Raw genomic sequence first — 20434 nt, forward strand, 5'->3', positions numbered from 1 at the left:
TTTGGTCGGCTTCGTTCACTCAACATGTCTGTGAGATTCACCCACGTTGCTGCCTGTGGTGATAGTTCGTTCCTTCTCATTGCTCTACGGTATTGCATCGTGTGACTATGCCGTAACCTACTGTCGATGGGCATTGGAACCGATTCCACTAAAATGAGTGTATTAGTTATCTATTGCTGCATAACAAATTATTCCAAAACTTAGCAGCTCAAAACAATAATCATTTATTATCTCACAGTTTCTGTGGGTCAGGAATTAGAAAGTAGCTTAGCTGAGTGGTTTGGGCTCAGGGTCTCTCACTAGGTTGCCGTCTAGACATCATCTGAAGGCTTGCCTGGGGCTGGGAGATCTGCTTCCGAGACAGCTCACGCACATGGCTGTGGGCAGGAGGCCCCAGTTCCTCGCCAGGTGCCAGGTGCCAGGCCTCCATCTCCACAGGGTTGCTTGGGTGCCCTCACAACATGGCAGCTGGCTTCCAGAGTGAGTGATGCAGAAGGGAGTGAGGAGGAAACTGCAATACCTTTTATGTCCTAGTCTTGGAAGTCTCACACTCCTACCATATTCTACTCATTGGAAGGGAGTCACTAGGCCCACACTCAAGGAGAGAAGAATTAAACCACCTCTTGAAGGGAGAAATATCAAAGAACTTAGGAGCATATCTTAAAACCACCACAACAAGCAACAGTTCCTTATGCATCAAGTTCAGTCTCCCTGGTCCTGGGGAATGAGGCCAATAACCCCATTCCCGATTCTCTGTCCATCTCCCTCTGTCCAATCAGCACTGAGGACAAAGAGTCAGATCCAGGTTCTGGGCCCAGCTTGGTCAAGAGCCTCTCTGAGCCCCAAGTTCCTCTTATGAAAAATCGGGATAACAATAGTGTCCGTTTTGGGGCGGTTCTGAGGATTGAATTCCATCCAGAGAAGTCCCTTATCCCTGAATTCCATTCCCTTGTGGCACTTATGTTATAATTCTTAGTATGAGATTGAGCCAAAGTTTTTCAGAAGTTTCAGCGTAAGTCAGGCAAATCTTACAGAAACCCCGTCATCTTCCCTTCCCCCCTGGCAGCAGGGGGGACAACTAAGATGCTCAATGACCCCACCCATCATCCTGCTTCCTGTCAGCTGGCCTGCTGTGGAGCTGAGATTCCAGATCTGTGGGGCCCGAACTCCCCTTGGCACGCAGCTCGCGCCCAGATGCCAGCCTGCCTGTCCACATCTCAGTTCACCCTCTCAACCCTTCATGCCAGGTACTGTGCGGATGCCACCGATCCGTGCCAAAGCACAGACACAGCTTCCACCCTCACAGAGCTCACCTACTGGCAGGCAAACTGTGAACAACTCAATTATCACTTTATGCAGTGAGAATTGCCGCGAGGGCTGCGAGAGCTTAAACCTGGGCACCTGGTCTTGCCAAGGCGGGGAGGTGGCGACTCCTGTGGCTGGGCTCTGAGGGGTGAAGCCCAGGGAGGGGGCAGGGAACCTGGCACCGAGAAGAGAACTCACAGCTGGAATCCAGACATGAGAGCCATTGTTGTGCCACCTGGGGCTGGAGGGGTGACAGGGCCCAGACCACACGGCTGTCAGGTCGAGTGCTCAGGCTCTATCCGGAGAGCAGCTGAGGCTGCTGATGAGTTTTAAGCCAAGAAATAACATGATCCGTTTTGTGTTTTTAAGTATGTGAGCAACACATTCTTCAGTGTGCTCCCGGTTGCCCTCAGAATCACACACACACACACACACACACACACACACGCACGCACTCATTCAGGCAGCCACCGTACATCACTGCCACCATCCCTTCAATAGGCTGCTATATTATCAAACACTTACTAGGTGGCTGATCTCAGTTAAGCCTCACTACAACCCTGTAAGGAAGATACTGCATCACTGCCATTTTGCAGATGGAGAAAATGAGGCCCTAAGAGGTGGAGTCATGTGCCCAAGGTCACTCGGTAGAGCTGGTATTTGAAAATGGGTCCTTCTGACTGTGCTAGGAGACTCTGGGAGGGCTGGTCCCCTCAGCCATGCCACACAGCCGGGAGCCTTCACACACCTCCACGTCTATGCCACCTGGAGCTTGGAGACCGCCAGTGGGCCCACCATTATCTCCCCTCCAAGTCTTGTGGTGACTTGGCTGGGACCCCCAAGGCCCTGGACCTGGTTGACCCAGCCTTACCCTACCTGGCCTCTGGGGCTCTCTGTGCCCATGGAGACCCCCCCACCCTCAGGTTCCTGGGCCCCAGGCTCTTCTTCTTTTCTTCTTTCACTCAGAGCCAAGCAGGTTAAAAACATGCCAAAAATGAGCCCCCTCTCGCTTTAGTGCACTCACATAATGTGTGGCAAAGAAGGCTGCATTAATCGCTCGGGACCCACATTTTTCAGTGACATTAATCTCTAGCCGGAAAAGCCTCTCTGGACGGTTCTTTTCAGTTTGAAGGCACTTAACGTTGGCCAGGGGAGCAGAAGGGGCCCGCCTGGAATTCCTCTCTAACTCCCAAACACCACACCCACCAACCCAGCCCGGCCAGCTTCCCTGGTTATGGCGGGGTTGGGGAGATGCCTGCAGGGGGTGTGGGGGGATGAGGAAGGGCAGGGTGATGAGTGAGCCGTGGGTGTGCCGCCGTGTGTATGCATGAATGTGAGAAAGGCTGAGTTTCAGCCATTGCCGGTTCTATGAGCAGAGCCTCTGGGTGGGCTCAGACCCCCAGGTCTGCTGTTCAGAGAAGTGCGTCAGTGTATGTGTGTCCCAGAACACGCACGCCAGTGACAGGGACATGTGCGTGTGTGTGACTGAAAGCGTGCATCAGTGTGTGCATGAGTGCCAGTCAAGGGTGAGCATAGGTGTACACATACCCATTAGAGAATGTGTGTGCAGGAAAAACTGCAACTACGCCCATGAGTGGAGCTGCGAGTGCCATCTTAGGGGTATGTGTGAGTTCTGAGCGCACACGTTGGGCACAAGACACATGCAAGAGTGTGTTTGCTGGAGCACACCTGTGATTGTGAGTTGATGAGAGTACCTCTGACTCTGTGAGTGCGCACAAGCATGGGGAAGGCCGTGGCCAGGTCTGGGGTAGGTCAGCAGGTGTCCCTCACAGATGCACGCAGTGCATTTGGCAGACGTCCATTGAGCGCTAACCATGTGCTGGCCCCTGTGTCAGGCAATTCAGAGACAGTGACGAATAAGGGCATGGTGTCCTGGAGCCCACGGGACACCACTCCACTCACAGGAGCTGTCAGCCCATCTCCTCCCAACCCCCGCACTCAGCAACTTCAGGTTGGTAGCTTGAAATTGACCACAGGGAGAGTATTTACACCATGGAAACCGGCAAATGCCAAATCAGGCCTTTCATTTTCCAGAAAACCTATTGATAAACATTTACCAGCACGTCACTGAAGAAGAGAGTCCATCCCCAATCTACCAGGATCCCGTGCATGCCGACATCCCTATACACGAGTATGTTTGTGTGTTTGTGCCAATGTACCCCGAAGCAGCTTCAAAATTGTGTAGGACAGGCACACAAGATTAGCAAACAGACTCAGGGAAGAGGGAGAAACAGGCAGACTGAGGAAGCTTGATGGACACCAGTTTTGCAACACTCCAGGAAATGGATCCCTTTTTATCCCAAGAGCTATTTGTGAAAATCTCCAAAAATAAAAACAACTGCCAAGGAAAAAAACTTTAACTCACAAACATGAAAATTGCCATGATCCTCCGTCAGTACTGAGCACTGTCAAACCAAACTGACAGGGTCGCTTGGCTGTAAGTGGTGTCGCTGGGTCCTGAGCCCCAGTGGTCACGCTCAGAGCTGTGCTGGCTAGAAGTGAGTAAAGAAGACAGAAGAGGCACGGCCAGAGAGGTGGGAGGGAAACGGGAGTGTGCAGGGACCCCAAAGCCAAGAGAAGAAGGAGTTTTGAGAATCAAATGACCTTCAAGGCCTGCCAGAGAGGTCCCTTTCTCCCTATTCCACACGGGAGAAGCCAGAGGTTCCGGGAGGTCAGTGTCACGTGGCTCGTCCAGATTTGAACCCGAGAGTCTGATGCCAGGACACCCAGAAGACTGGAGCACAAAGGAGTACCTACACCCTTCTTCTGAGCTTCTCAAGGCCCCAAAGCACAGGCTTGAGTCCTCTGGCCTCCTCAAACCTCGGTCATCAGCCCAGCTGCCCAGTCACACTGACCATGACCCACAGCCAGGCAGGACCCAGATCCAGGAGGCCTCTTTGGGAACATCAGCCCCAGCCAGCTCCCAGGATGCTGAGCACCAAGGGAGCCAGGTGGCACTGGGGAGAGGCCACAGAGACCCTCGTCCCCTGGCAGCCCCCCTCCCCCGCTGCCATTGATCTCCTTGGCGGGATGACATCAAGGGACGTTTTTAATAAAAGGGCAGGAGGCCTTGGGAGATGACCAGGTTGAGGCAGTGCCGGGCAATTAATCACCTGGTTGAGGAGCCTCAGCCATGGGTAACTGGATCCCTGGAGAGCGGTTAGGCACACCTCGCCTTTCATCTCTGCCCATGGCCACTCTGCGTGGGCTCTCCATGCATCTTCATTAACTCCAGGCCCCAGGGAACCAGGCAGGCACAGGGGTGCATGTGTATCTGTGCGTGGACCCTCCTGAGTGTGCCTGAGTGCATGGGTACAGGTGTATTGATGCATACATGTATGCATGCACAGGTGTGTGGCCACGGTCCTGCGTGCACATGTGTGTGAGACAGACCAGAGCACTGGCTTCAGAGTCAGACCGACCTGGGTTCAAGTTCAGGCCCCATCTCTTTCTAGCTGGATCACCCTGGACAAGTTACTTAACTTCTCTGAGTCCCTATTTTTCATCTGTAAACTGAGGATAATGATAGTGCTAGTAACTACTACACATACTCATGGAAATCAAGTTGACACTTTTCATATAGAAGTGCCTGGAACTTAATACATGTTAATGAACATATGTTCGTATTCCTCTTGCACATGAATGGGCAGGTACGTCTGAGTGGTAGGCAGAATTTTAAGAATGACCTCTAATAACCTTTGTATAATCCACCCCTCTTTGACGGTGGGTAGAGTGAACACGATGAGATATCACGCCCAGATTATGTTCCATCATATGGCAAAAAGTGAGATTATCCAAGTGGCCAAATCTAATCACATGAGCCCTTTAAAATCAGAGTTTTCTCCAGCTGCCAGGCAGAAGTCAGGGCGATCTGAAGCACGAAGGGGATTGACACATGGGAGCAAACTTCTCTGTTGCTGACTTGGAGGAGGCCACACGTGAGTGGCCCCTACAAGAGTGACCCCTGCCAACTGCCATCAAGAATGGGGATCTTGGGCTTCCCTGGTGGCGCAGTGGTTGCGAGTCCGCCTGCCGATGCAGGGGACGCGGGTTCGTGCCCCGGTCCGGGAAGATCCCACATGCCGCGGAGCAGCTGGGTGCGTGAGCCATGGCTGCTGAGCCTGCGCGTCCGGAGCCTGTGCTCCGCAACGGGAGAGGCCACAACAGTGAGAGGCCCGCATACCGAAAAAAAAAAAAAAAAAAAAAAGAATGGGGATCTTACTACTGGGCATATACCCTGAGGAAACCATAATTCAAAAAGACATATGCACCCCAATGTTCATTGCAGCACTATTTATAATAGCCAGGTCATGGAAGCAACCTAAATGCCCATCGACAGACGAATGGATGTAGAAGTTGTGGTACATATATACAATGGAATATTACTCCACCATAAAAAGGAACAAAATTGGGTCATTTGTTGAGACGTGGATGGATCTAGAGACTGTCATACAGAGTGAAGTAAGTCAGAAAGAGAAAAATAAATATCGTATCTTAACGCATGTATGCATAACCTAGAAAAATGGTACAGATGAATCATTTTGCAGGGCAGAAGTTGAGACACAGATGTAGAGAACAAACGTATGGACACCAAGGGGGGAAAGCTGCGGGGCTGTGGGGATGGTGGTGTGATGAATTGGGCGATTGGGATTGACATGTATACACTGATGTGTATAAAATTGATGACTAATAAGAACCTGTTGTATAAAAAAATAAATTAAATTAAATTAAAAAAAAAAAAGAATGGGGATCTCAGTCCTACTGTTGCGAGAAACTAAATTCTGCCAACAACCTGAATGAGTATGAAAAGAGATTCTCTCAAGAGCCTCTAGGTAGAAGCTAAGCTTGGGTGATACCTTGATTTCAGCCTTATCACTTGAGCAGAGAAGCCAGCCAAGCCCGTCCAGACCTCTGACTGCTCAGGTCAAGGTGTCACTAGTAGGATTTTGCCAGCTTTGGGAGCATCCTGGGAGATTCCTGGGGGCCCTGGTAACTCACAGTGACACACATATGTCTGCTTTGGGCTCTGGCAGACACCTGCTCTAGTCTCCAGTCCAAAGCTGTCATGGACAGAGGGGACAAAAAGTCAGGCCTAGAGCAGGCTGAGAGGTACCCTGGGTGAGTCTGGCTGAGATTGCTGGAGAGACTCCAGCAAGTCACTTACCCTCTCTGATCCTCAGTTTGTTCATCTGAACAATGGGATACCAGCACCCAGCACCACCAGCCCCAGCACCACCTTCATCACAAGGGTAACTTGAGTGAACGAATGGTTAGTGCAAAAGCATTATGGTGTGTTGGAAGAGCTGTCCAGCAGCAGGAGAGGTGGTGGCCTGTCTTCAGAGTAAACATTCAGTCTCAGACCGGCTGGCCAACCTCAACCAACACCAGCGCAGGGAGAAGCGTGGGCCTCACCTGGCCAGCTCCCCCTCTCCAGCCCCCTTATCCACTCAGCTCTATGTCTGTCAACTCCACCTCCAAAGTCTTTTCAACCACCTTCTCTCCGCTGCCCCTGCCTGCGGTCCAGTGCCTAAGCCTTGCCTGGATGACCACACAGCCTCCTCCTGGCACCTCTGCCTCCAGCCTCAGCCCCTGTAACTCAACCCCACGCCCTTGCTCATAGCCCACGCAGGGCTCCTATTGCTCTTGGGGTAAAGTCTACAGTCCATTCTGAAAATTAAGAATCACTTTCACTTTTGCCAAAACAACAACAACAAAAAAGCTTTTAATTTTTTTTTCCCTGATACTGGCAAATTTGAGCTGTGTTGCATATGCTTATTCCCCTAGTCCCTTCTTACCTAGCTAATTCCCACTCATATTTAAAGTTCTTAATTATTTCAGTTTTAAAAAGTACTACATGCACATGTACAAAATTCAAAAGTATAAAAAGGCAGACATCGGAAGGTCAGTTCAGCTCCAGCTGCTGTCCCCAGTCATCCAGTTCATCACTCCAGAGAAAGCCCCTCCTACCACCTCTGGGTGTGTGCACACAGATTTCATATACACGTTCTTTTCTACACAGGTAATAGCATATCATACTTCATTTTTTTTTCAGCTAACACTCTATCTTGGCAATTGTTTGTCTTGGTACATTAAGAGTTGCCTCCTTTCTTGTTAATGGCTGTATAATGTTCCATCAGAGTAGAAAATATATAACCCCTCTCCTCCTGATAGACTCAGGCTGTTTCCCATCTCTTGCTCTCACAAATATGTCACTGAAATGTCATTTCACACAAATGTGAGTTTATCTTTGCAAAAACTTCCTAGAAGTAAGATTGTTGGGTCAAAGGCAAAGACATTGCCAAGTTGCTTTCCATAAAGGTTGTAATATTTTGCATTTCTACCAGTATTTTACATTCCTTTTTCCCTATGCATGAACCCAGTGATTTATCCAATGTCATAATCTTTAACTGATGGGTGAAAAGTGGCATCACACTGTAGTTTTAATGTGCAGTTTTCTTATTTTGAATAGGGTTGATCATCTTTTCATTGTCATCTCTAAGAGTCATTGTTTTCCTTCTCTGTCAGTGGTTTGTTCACATACTTCATCTATTTTTCTATTGAGTTGTCAGTTCTTTATTATTGATTTACAGGAGCTCTTTATATATGAAGGAAATTAGCCCTGGGCCTATTTAAACAATTTAAATTACTTAAATAGTTGTTTAACTGTTTGATAGAATTTCTTATGAAATGATCTGTACCTAGTGATTTTTTTTAGGAGTAACTATGTCTATTTCTTCCATGGTTATTAATCTGTTTAGATTTTAGTACCTAGATGTACTTCTCAAATATATTTACGTAATCTTTTGATTTCCTCTGAAACTGGGGTTCTTCTCCCCTAACCATTTCTTATTTTATGAATGTGTGATTTCCCATTTTTTTCTGGATTAGATTACTAACATCTTATCTATTTTACCTGGTTTTTAAAAAAAAATCTTTATCAGTTCTAGTATTTTTCTGACTTCTAATTCAGTAATATCCACTTTTATCTTTATAAATTTTTTCTTGTGATTTCTTTAGGTTTATTTTATTGCTGTGCTTCTAACTTCTTGGATTGGATACCTAATTTATAAATTTTTAATCTTTATTATATATTAACAGAAGTATTTAGAGCTATGAACTTTTCTCTGAGCTCTGCTTTAGCAGTATTTCATAGTTCTTCTATGACTGCTATTATTAGCTCAGCTCTCTGGATTTCTGCAATCTGTTTTGATTTCCTTTTTGATGCCAGTAATGTTTAAGAGAGAGAGTGAAAATTTTATCTTTTGCTGTTTATTTCTTGTTGTATTGAATTTTGAACAGTAACTGTTATTAGAAGTAATGATAGAATTAGTTTATTTCTTCTTCCTTCCTTTTTCCCCTCCATGACACAGAGTTATTATTTTATATATCTTAACGTTTACCTTCATATCTGTAACAGATCTATTACTTTATTTTTCATTTTTAAATTATATCTTTGGTCCTCTGGCTATAAAAGATGAGGAAATCTGTGCATTTACATTACTTTGTACCTTCTTTCCCCCTTTCTCTCCCAATATTTGTCAGTTATTTAGTTTCTACACAATTTCATTCATTTCCACATGTTTCATTCTGTTCCATAACCAAGACCCCCATCTTGGTTTTAGTCTTAGACATAAAGACAAATGGATTCAATTCTTTGTCAGTCCTTAGTCCTTTTGCCATAGTTTCTCCTTTCCAAGTTCATCTTCAAGAAGGGATCATGGCACTTATATTCCCTGAGTTCTTATATATTGAAAAACTGGAACTGATTTCTACAGAGCCCAGCTTGGGAAAGACCAAGCTGTGCTGGAGAGACCCTTTTTCGCTGATCCCCTGGAATCTCACCTGGGACTTGGTAGGAAGTAAGTGGCAGGAGAATCCTCTCTCGTCCCCAAAGGATTAGCAGCCATGGCCAGGAGGCCCCCAGTGGCACATCCTCCGCAGAGAGGGGGAAAGTGTGAGCTCATCCTTGCCGCTGCCCGCCGGGCGGAACGGGTGGGGCGAGGGGCTCCACCTGTTCCCGATAATCTCCCTAATCCAACCCCATAATTATTCTTTATTAACGGAGACCGCTGCCTTCGTTACACACTGAAAGGAGGGCGTCAGGAGCAAAGACACGGGGATCAAAAGCTGGTCACATTTTCCAAAGAGGTTTATTTGCCACGACCAAAATAACCTCCCCAGGGGTAGGCTGAGTTCCTGTCTCATCCCATCCCGGTGCCCAGCGTAGGAGCTCTAGGACCCTGCTTCCCCCAGCCCAGCCCAGCGATCCCTGTCAGGCTCCCACAGCCCCCCAGTCTCCATTCATTCAAACACCTCCTAAGAGCATGGTTTACACAAGGCCTTGTACTAGGCTTTGCAGATACACGAGTAAATAACATGTGGCCCTGCCCTCGGGACTGAGTATCTAAAAGGGAAGGAGCAAGTGCCCTAACGATTACTATGCAGACTGCGCAGCACCATGCTGGGGAGGACAGGTGACTGCGGAGCAGAGGTGGGTCCTGACGACACCCTCCCTCCTTCCTGGAGGGAGAGACATTAGAACCCTGTCTTGAAGTTCAGATAGAAGTTCCTCAATGGACAAGGTGAGAAAAGGACATTCCACAGAAGGAACAACAGGGATGTGCTAGGACAAAGTTGAACTGCAATTCATTGTGGCCAGAGCAAGGGCTGGAGCTGAGGAGGGGTTTGATTGGGGCTGGAGGGGTGGGCAGGCCAAGCCACACAGGACACAAGGGTACTAGGGAGTCACTGAAGGTTTTAGGCAGGGAGGTGATGTGGTCAGACTGTGCTTTTGGAAGATCCTTCTGGCTGCAGAGTAGAGATTGGCTTGGGGGAAGCTGCTGGGAGTGAGAAATAGTTGGGGATGATTTTAAGGGCCCAGATGAGAAATAGGGAGTTTGGAACCTGAGCAGTAAAAACAGGGTAGAGAGGAGAGGCAGAACAGGGGCATCAGGCAATGGTTACACAATCCCTCTGACTCTAGCGGCCATACTGTCCACTGAGGCACACAGACAAGAAATCAGAATGGTCCCCAGGCCATTTGTGACTCTGACCATGTCACCACCACCCTATGTTCAGCCTGGCCCTAGATCTATAGGTAACTCCCTACCAGAGACCCTCACAACCCAGGGAGATGAGACACAGGGACATGAACTCCAAATTCCAGGCTCCCTGCCCTTCCCAGCCCACCCACATACACTACATTTTCCCCACTTCCCACACACCTCTGCCCCCAAACAAGCCCTGTTCACTGCTTCCTCCATGTTCTTCCTAACCAGCCCATCCTTGCCCATTTCCTGTCCATGCCCAGATCTTACTAAAAAGCCCGGCTTGCGGGCTCCCACTGCCTGGAAGCTAGCAGTGGCCTCACGTCTGTCTCCCTCCGTCTCCCTGCCTCTCTGCAGGTCTCTGTGCTCCATCTGTCCCTTTCTGCCTCCATCGGCATCTGGAATGCCCTCTGCATTCCCTCCATCTCGGTGTGAGTCTCAGGTCAGCCTGGAGTCCCTCTCTTTGTTCTTCTTTACCTATTTCTCCGTGTGTGTCCCTCTCCACCTCTCCTTTCTCAACGGCACCTAATCCCCTCCCAAGAACTCATACAACTCATGGTTCGTTTGTCTGAAACAACGCTGGGCACCAAGTCTGAGCCAGGTCCCAGCCTTGGCACTGAGGTCAAAGAGATGGAAATGAGAGCGCAGCTCTGGCCCTCTGGTCCCTTTCTGCTGCTCACCCTCCAGCAGACAAGGTGGGCAGTACGAGCCAGCAGCAGTGTTGGACAGTGTTGGAAAGATCAGAGAGGTAAGAACAGTGCATGCCTCTGAGAGGCGCCAAGCACACTGAGCCCCAGTACAACATTCCAACATCCAGCAAAGGGGCTGGCACTGGGGACCAGGGTCAGAGATGAGGACAACTCACCCCCTGCCCTCCAGTAGTTCACGGCCTCATTGGGGAGATAAGCAGATAAACTCATCCACAGGAAACCGTGTGGCCTGTGCTGCAGCAGGGCTGGACTAATCGCCACAGGTCCTGAATCGCCATCTCGTATGAGGGATTGCGGGAGCCCAGAGTGACACACGAGGTGCTCTGAAATCAGGAAGGCTGGGATCATTCCACCCAGCTGGCCTTGAAAAGCCCCTCCGCTTCTCTTATCCTCAGCTTCAGCCTCTGTATAATGGGTGTATCACAAGTCCCTTGAGGCTAATCAATGTGAAACATACGATATGTGAGCCAATGTATATAAAAGTGGCTTAGCAAAGAGTCCGGCGTGGAGTGTGTGTTCAATAAACCATACTTATTATGGCTTTTTATTGCTATTCTATTTGGGCTGTGGCATAGTAACAAGAGCACCAGGCTAGATGTTACGAGACCCACTTCTGGTCCCAGTCTTGCCACTACCTGGCTGTATAACCCTAAGCAATTCCCTCCCTCGCCCTGGCACTGTTTCCAGCACTAGGAAATGGGGAATGAATTAAGACGAAAGCTCCTTCCTGCACAGACCCTTAAGATCCGAAGGTAAGGCAGGCCCCTCATAATCTTCTCTCTCCTCCTCCTTGTCTCCCCCTTGCTCCCTTCACTCCAGCCACTTTGGCCTCCTTGCTCTTCCTCAAACTCCCCAGCCATGCTCTGGGCTCGAAGCTTTTGCATGTGCTGTTCCCTCAGCCCAGAATCTACTCCTCTCCCGCCTCCCATATCGGCACGGCTCCCCACCCCCTCACTCCTTTCAGGTCGCCTCGCAAATGTCACCTCCTCAGAGGCCCTTTCCTGCCCACCCTCATCTCTGGCTTTCTCCCTAACCTGCTCTATTTTTCTCTGTAGCACTTGTCACCACCTGGTATGTTGCATACGATTGTTGATTTGTCGACCTTCCATCCCAACTCACTGCAGTGCCGGCTCCGTGAGACAGGAGGGCGTCTATTTGGTTCCCAGCTGTACCCAGACCCAACAGTGCACAGCCACAGTCGGCACTCAATTTTCGAGTGAAAACTAGGATGCACCTGCAGCTCTGGAGAAGCGGTGCGGGTGGGGCGGGGGGAGAGAAGTCTCCAGAACCCCGTTGGTGCCAGCTCCTGGCAGCCACGGTCCTCCACCTGCTGAGACTTCTCACCCCCTGGAAAAGCACAAAGCTCTCCTCCATCCCTGCTGGCACATGCCCCCTGCCCTTGGGGTCACGGACCTGAGACTACCACCCCCGGCCCCTCAGATGTTTCCAGGTCAGGGCAGAGGAGGAGGGGGTGGTGGCCTCTGGGCTCCATCCTTTGTCCCAGGCCCCAGCCGAATTTAATTCCAAGGTTCAAAGAGCCTTTGCCCCTTCCCAGATGAAAGGCCGCTCAGCCGGAGAGACGAGCTGGTTAATAAAGGATGGGAGGGGGGCCCTGGACAGGCAGGCCCACCGCCGCTCCCTGCCCACACCCTCTGCCAGTGAATGCTCTCAGCCCTCTGCTGCCGTTCCAGCCTGCTGCCCCACAAGAAAAGCCCATTAATTTAACACTAATAGGATTTTCAATTTGTCACAATCCTCGGAGATCCTGGGGAGGTGGTGAGGGGGAGGGTAGGATTCATAACAAATCTGTGTCAAAGGAAATTTTGCAGAGAGAATGGCCTGGACCCTAGACGGTTCCCTACCACTCTAGGGCCTTCGGGCAAGCCACAGCCCTTCCTGGCCTCAGTTTCCTCAACTGGAAGAAAACTAGTAAAACCACTTCGAAAGGAGACCGTATGGATTAAATGAGCTTATGGAGAACTAACATCCAGCAAATGCTGCCTGGCCAGGAGCTGGCGCTCCGTAACAAGTGCCCCCTCCTGCCGCAGCCTCTCTCCCAAATCTGCCCCCAGGTAGCACTGGCTGCACAGGCTGGAGATCTGCCCCCACCATCCCGCACCCTGTCCCCAGCCACTGTGTCTCCAGGTCCGAGGACAGTTTCAGCCAAACACCCCTTGGCGGGGCGGTGGGGGGTTGTGGGGAGGCTTGTCTGGGAGGCTGTGGCCTTTTCATCCTCAGTGGGATCAGCATCCTGAATTCCTCGTTGTTCGAGGAGAGCCAAGGATTTGGAGCTTCCAAACACCCAGGCCCAGTCAGAAGGCCCCAGCCTGTGCCAACCAGCTGCATCTCAGTTACAGCTAAGAAGACAGCACACCAGCTGCCCGAGCCCTGTTCTCCAGACGAATTCCTCCCGGACCAGGAGATGCCAGACAGAGGGGACCGCGTCGGTGCCGCCCCCTGGCCATGGGCTCAGCTAGGCGCTTCTCCATGGTCTGAAAGGGAGGGCCACCCTGGTGCAGGAAGGAGTCTGGGCGGGTGGAAGACTGGGGAGATGTGTCTGCTGCTGCAGTTGACAAGAGACTGAGGTGGACATGGAGAAAGTACTGGCTCCAGGATGCCCAGAGCCAGTGGACAAGCAGACCTGGCCAGGCCCTAGGCCTGGCTCAGAGCCATGCACCCTGGGTTGGCTGCCGCTGATACCACCCAGGAGAGAGAGGTGGGAAAGGAGGACTCAGGAGCCCAACCCACCACCCCCCGGGCTCTGGGCAGCGGCTTCCTGAGCAAAGCCCTCATTACCAGACTGGACAGGCCTGGGGCCGGCGGGGGAGCTCCAGCCAGCACTGCCTGTGGTCCCTGCTCGCTTTTGCCTCCATCTAAACCATAATTTACAACATCTTGAGTCCTTGGCATCACATGGTCCCAAACCAGACAGAGGTGGGAAGGAGACAGCAGGGAGACAAAACTGAGGGCGGTCTCAATTACTCTATGTTTCAGTCACCACTGACCTACTCAGGTGCAAAGAGAACCACATATCTTACGAATCAAAGAAACAGAAGAAGCAAACTGGTGTCCACCGTCATTTTAACAGTCACGGGAGGAAGCTTGATGGGGACGGTAGGAGCCTTCACAAAACCAGCACAGATAAACCCAAAGATGCTGGAATGAACGCTTGTGGGTTCTCAGGCCCAGGACAGAATGCTGAGTGGATGCCGGGGAGAAGATTCTAGAAGGGACTGTTGTAAACCGTAGGAAGTCACTGTGGGTTCCAGGTGGAATTCTAGAAGGGGTTGAGAAAGAGAGGCAGCCTGCCCGAGACGGGGAGAGTTAGTCCTGCTCGGGTGGTAGATGAGCGAGGCGGGGAAGGACCCCTCGTACATGGGCCCATTTGGTCCCACAAAACTTTTCAGAACATCTTTGCTTAGGCCTAAGTCACATCCTCGGCTTGAGCTGCAAGTGTCCAGCTCTGCTCACAAGCAGGAAGCGAGACTCCAGGAAGTCAGTGGCAGCATGTGCCCAGGCCGCAGAAGGACCACATCACTATATCCAAGAGTCCCTGGAGGGGCCCCTGGAGACAGCATTCAGAGTGCCTGCCCACTACTCAGCCACGGCTCCCTGAACTGCCAGCTCTCACATCGGGAATGACCTTCAGGGCTTCACCCAGCTTTCAACCACACTCCAATCTGGCTGTGTGAGCCTAGGTGAGTTGCTCACTCTCTCTGTGCTTTTAGTTCACTGGGTGAACAATATGAAGAAGGAGGAGGTGGATTAAGAAGGCTTCTCCTGGGCTTCCCTGGTGGCGCAGTGGTTGAGAGTCCGCCTGCTGATTCAGCGGACATGGGTTCTTGCCCCGGTCCGGGAAGATCCCACATGCCGCGGAGCGGCTGGGCCTGTGAGCCATGGCCGCTGAGCCTGCGCGTCCGGAGCCTGTGCTCCGCAACGGGAGAGGCCACAGCAGTGAGAGGCCCGCGTACCGCAAAAAAAAAAGGCTTCTCCTCACCCCTGTGCTTGCCAAGGGGGAGGAGGGATGAGGGAGGGATGGACTGGGAGTTGGGATTAGCAGATGCAAACTATTAGATATAGAATGAATAAACAACAAGGTCCTACTGTATAGCACAGGGAACTAGATTCAATATCCCGTGATAAACCATAATGGAAAAGAATATGAAAAAGAATCCATATATACGTATAACTGAATCACTTTGCTGTACAGCAGAAATTAACACAACATTGTAAATCAACTATACTTCAATAAATAAATTTTAAAGAAAAGAAGAGTTCTCCCGCCCTATAGAGGGCGAAGGCCCTCAGGAAAAGAGCTTGGTGAGCCGCGCTCAGGATGAAGAGACAAGTCTATCCCTGGTGGCATTTATTTCATTAGAAAGGGTTTTAAGAAGGGATGAAAGCTATGGATTGGGAATGTGAGACCTGTCCTTCATCCATTCATTCATTTATATAACAACTATTAATTGAGTGCCTACCTTAAGTCAGACCTCAGTCCTGGGACTCAGTGGAGAACCAGTACCAGGCCCCTGCTTCCAGGATCCAGACAAGGATCTACCACAGTGATGGAGGTTGTGCCGGAGGCCACATGGGGGCCTTGGGAGCACAGAAAAAAGAACCAGTCTGGATAGCCAAGGAGCCTTCAAGTAAAAGTGACCTCCAAGCTACAGCTTGAAAGATAAGGAAGAGGCAGCCAAGAGAAGTGAGGGTAGTCAGAGGGACAGAGGTGGGGGACTGACATTTGCAAAGGCACAAGGCATCTCCTTCCTTGCCGCCCTCATTTCTTGACCACTATGCAATCCTCTGAAAAAAAAAAAAAAGAATAAATGAATAAGTAAACAAGTAAATGAACAAAAAGTAGAGGGGATACAGATATATATAACACAGAAGAAGCATCCAAACACCTAAAAAAAAAATCCTTGCAGACAATGAGGACTTTCCTTAGGCGGGGCCAACCATCTAGTTATCTCAGCACCAAATAGAATGGCCCGTAACTCTGACTTCTGATTTCGTCAACAAAACCCAGGAAGGAGACAATGGTTCTGTCCCCTCACCCACTGATGGGGCCTCTGCTCCCACATCCAGTTTCCCCCCTCCCCCACTCAAAGGCTGTGCACCATCCCATTCATTTGCCTATTCAACAACATCTCTTGATCATCAACCACACACCAGGCACATGGAGTGAGCACCAATGCTAAAAGCCAGACTTGGTGGTCCCCACTTGATATGTCCACCCACCTTTGTGGGTCTCCATGATCACAGCAGGAACCTAGAAATACCTGGGTGGATGTCAGGCTGTTGGAGTCATCCCAGTAAGTCACCAATCAAGGGCAGGACTGGGCCTGTGGAGAAACATTCCTCCTCTGCTCTCCCGCCCAAACTCGTGGCCAAAGGCAAGGCACACGCATGGCTGAAATCCCATCAATGGCGCCCGGCCAACTGGCTGCCACTTGCTTATTTGGCTTGGAACAGGAAATACATTTTTCTACTATTTATACTGCTGACCTCAGGAATAAACTAATTACTGCTGCAAAGCTGCATTCCCACACTGTCCAGCTCACATCTGTAACCCCTGGTTGGGACTAAAGCAGAGGAGGTGCCAGATGGCTGGGAGGTTCAGGGGCTCTGGCCCAGTGGCCACTCCTGCCCTGCTCCCTAGGTCTTCAGGGGAGAAAGAATTGAGACCACAAGTCACCCCTACTGGATCTTCAGCTCTGACCAAGAAGAGATCTGCCTGTTTCCTTCCTTTGCCTTGAGCTAATCACTTCTCTGAGTCTTGGTTTCTTGATCTACACAACGGAGGTGTGGTAACGCGGAGCTCAAGCACTGCCTTGTAGAGTAAAGGACACCATGTGTGAGAAAGCTTCATGTAAGTGTGATTACCCCAGAAGACCCCTCGGCCTGAACGGCCAGCCCCAGAGGCCAGTCTGGGCCAGGGCAGCAGCCTGCAGCTGTGCTGCAGCTTCGACCACAGTCCTCATGCCCTGATGTGTGAAAGCAGACGCCTGCCTCGGAGACTGCTGTCTCTCGCAATCAGACCAACTCACAAGCCAGTTCTGTGGACACAGGCAGGCAAGTCAAGCACCATCCATGCGCACCCAGGAAACAGAAGCTGAATGAATGGATGTATGGATGGAAAACGATGCCTAAGACATAATGCTAGCTTAACTGATTTTTTCTTAACTTACTGAAATGAGCCAACTATTTGGCCCAGAGATTGACAAACCTATCTGTAAAGGGCTGGATAATAAATATTTTAGGCTTTAAGGGCCATACAGTTTCTGTCACAACTGTTCAACTGCCACTGTAGTGTAAAACCAGCCACAGAAAATACATAAATGAATGGGCAGAGCTGTGTACCAATAAAACTTTGTTTACAAAACAGGTCATATGTGGCCAACCCCTCCTGCTGAACTAGCCAAATAGTTACTATGGAAGCTCAGCAGTGTCCTTGATTCTTACTCATCACCCCTTCATCAAATGGGTCACCAGGTCCTTTCAATTCTTCCTTCTAAATAGCAGCTGTTGCCCTGGTCCAGCCCCATCACCCACCACCTAGACCCTCCAACAGCTCCCCACCTTCAGCCTCTTGCCCCTCCTGTCCATCTTCTGCTGAGACATCTATCTAAATCCCCAATATGTCTGTGTCCTTCCCTCTCCCGGCTCCAACTGTCCTGAGCGCAAGTCATTCAGGCTCTGGGTCCCACTGTCCAGCCTCATCACTCACTGCCCTCCTCAACTCCCATCCTCAGCTCTAGCCAGACAAACACTTTTCAGTTCTCCAAACACATCATGCTCAATATTTCCCTATGCAAGGAAAACTTCTCTCCCTCTGCTCCCCCTGGCCAACTCCTATTCATCCTCCAGGTCTCATATCAGATGTCACCTCCCCTGAGAAGCCTTCCTAAGGTGCCAGCTTTCCCCTAACACTGAAATGATCACACTGTGACACAGACGGCCATGTGTTCAACAAACCCCATTTCTCGTTCTTCCTGGGCTCAGAGCTAGACTACTTTCCCCATCCCCCTTTGGAGTTAGGTGGAACCATGTGACTGAGTTCTGGCCAATGGAAGGAGGGCAGAAGTGACGGAGGCCATCCCAGGTCTGGCCTTGACTTCCCACGTGATCCTACAGGCGCTTTCTCTTTCCCCCATTCCAGCTGAATGAAGAGGATGCTGAGGACCTACAGGAGGGTAGAACCGCCAGCCTGGGTCCCCTAGTCACCGCTTGGATGAGAGTAGCTGAAGAGAGCCACCTGAGCAGAAATTCCACATTGTATTAAGCTGCTGACGTTTTAGAGTTGCCTGTTACAACAGTTAGCCTACCCTGATAAGCCAATACTCAAATGGAATTAACTGCTATTTGTCTGCCCTCCCCAATAGACTGTAAGATGCATAAGAATAGGAACTTGTCTATCTCACACAACACCATATCCCCAGAACTTAGCATCCATGCCCTGCATATTGTAGGAACTCAATATCCGTTCGTTGGTTGGATAAATAATAAATAAATGAATACAACCTTAGTGGATGGGGTAGGCTGCTCTCATCACTATGGGGACACTGTAGCAACCCGGAACCCACCCAGCTCCAGGAGGGAGACTCAGTTTAAAGCTTTGGCCTAGGGGAGAGCAGCCTGTGCAGATTCTACTCCAGGGAGCTGAGCTCAAGCAAAGCCAAGGCCAAGGTCATCAATCAATGTGGGAGCCGAGGGGCAGAGTGCCCATCAGGGGCTAGAGTGGCAGTAACAAGAAGAGTCAGGAGGATGGGATAAAGTGAGCATGGGACTAGGAGTCAGGAGCCCCAGATTCTGGGACCTGCTGCATGACCTTGGTAAATAACTTCCCCTCTCAGAGTCTCAGTCTCCCCCTGCTGTGAAAGAAAAAGAGGGGGTTGGACATTCCCCCCTCCAAAAAAAAGTCTCTGGAGCCTGAAAATATAAAACGGATGCACGTGGAATGGCTCTAATTAAAGCTAGAGAAAGGTGTCAGAGCCAATCCCTACCAATCTCCTGAGGCACCTTCTCAGAACCTTATGCTCCATCCTCTCTCAGCCAGACTAAGGCTTCCCAGACTCTCGGCCTAGACAGAAGCTTCCAGATCACCCAGCCAAACCCCCAATCCCTGCTTGAACACCTCCAGTGATGAAGAACTCACTACCTCCTTGGCAGCCCCTAAGGCAACACTAACGGTTAGATTATCCACCAGTTGCAGTCTGTAACCCTGGGCTGTGCACCCTGGGTCTATGTTCTCTTCCACCACAGTCTCTGAGCAGCCCAGCTAGAGACCACACCTTGAAAAGCTGGCCTCCGAAAATAACAGTAATAGCAAACAGGTTTTGGCCATGTATTTTTCTAAGCACTTTACATATATAACACATTCAATCCATATAGTAACTCCATGAAGTATGTACTGTTATTATTTTACAAATGAAAAAATCAAGGCATAAAGAGTTTAAGTCGCTTATCCAGTGTCACACAGCTAGTAAGCAGTAAAGCTGAGATTCAAATCCAGACCATCTGATTACCTGTTCTCAACTGCTTCTCTGACGTGGAGAAATCCGGCTGCAATAAAAGGGAGAGGACCATGGTGGTTAATATCACCTGTATAATATTACTTGTATATGTGCCTGGTGCTTTCATAATAAGCATTTTACAAATACTCATTGATTTAATCCTTAAGCAATTCTATAAAGGAGACACTATTATCAACCCTGTTTTACAGATGAGGAAGCTGAGTCACAGAGAGGTTAAGTAAATGACTCAACGTCACACAGCTTATAAGTGGTGGAGTCAGGATTTTAACCCAGGCAATTTGGCTCTGGAGTCTGTTGAAAATCTCAAAGAATTGACAGAAAACTGGAACTATTATAGCAGGGGATTATACTAAGGTTTCATGACACAAGGTTAATATACAAAAGTCAATTGCTCTCCTATACATCAGCAATTAACATGTTTGACACCCAACGTTACCTTTCAATTATACATATATTGAGCATTTGCCACGTGCTAGCCCTGTGCTGGGTGCTCCATATGCAGTAGCTCATTTAACCTTCTCAAAACCCTGTATGGGCAGAAAAAGCATTTGATAAAACCCAATACCCATTCATGATTTAAAAAAAAAAAAAAAAAAAACCTCTCAGCAAACTGGGCATAGAGGGAAACTTCCTCAACTTGATAAAGAACTACCAAAAACCTATAGTTAACATCATACTTAATAGTGAGAAACTAGATGCTTTCCCCCTAAGACTGGGAACAAAGGAAGAATGAATCATTTTACAACTCTTAGTCACCATTGTGACTGGAAGTCCTGCAGTAAGATGAGAAAAGGAAGTAGGAGGTATGCAGATTGGG

The sequence above is a fragment of the Grampus griseus genome (assembly GCF_964374135.1).
Source record: "Grampus griseus genome assembly, chromosome: 1".
Classification (NCBI taxonomy): Eukaryota; Metazoa; Chordata; class Mammalia; order Artiodactyla; family Delphinidae; genus Grampus; species Grampus griseus.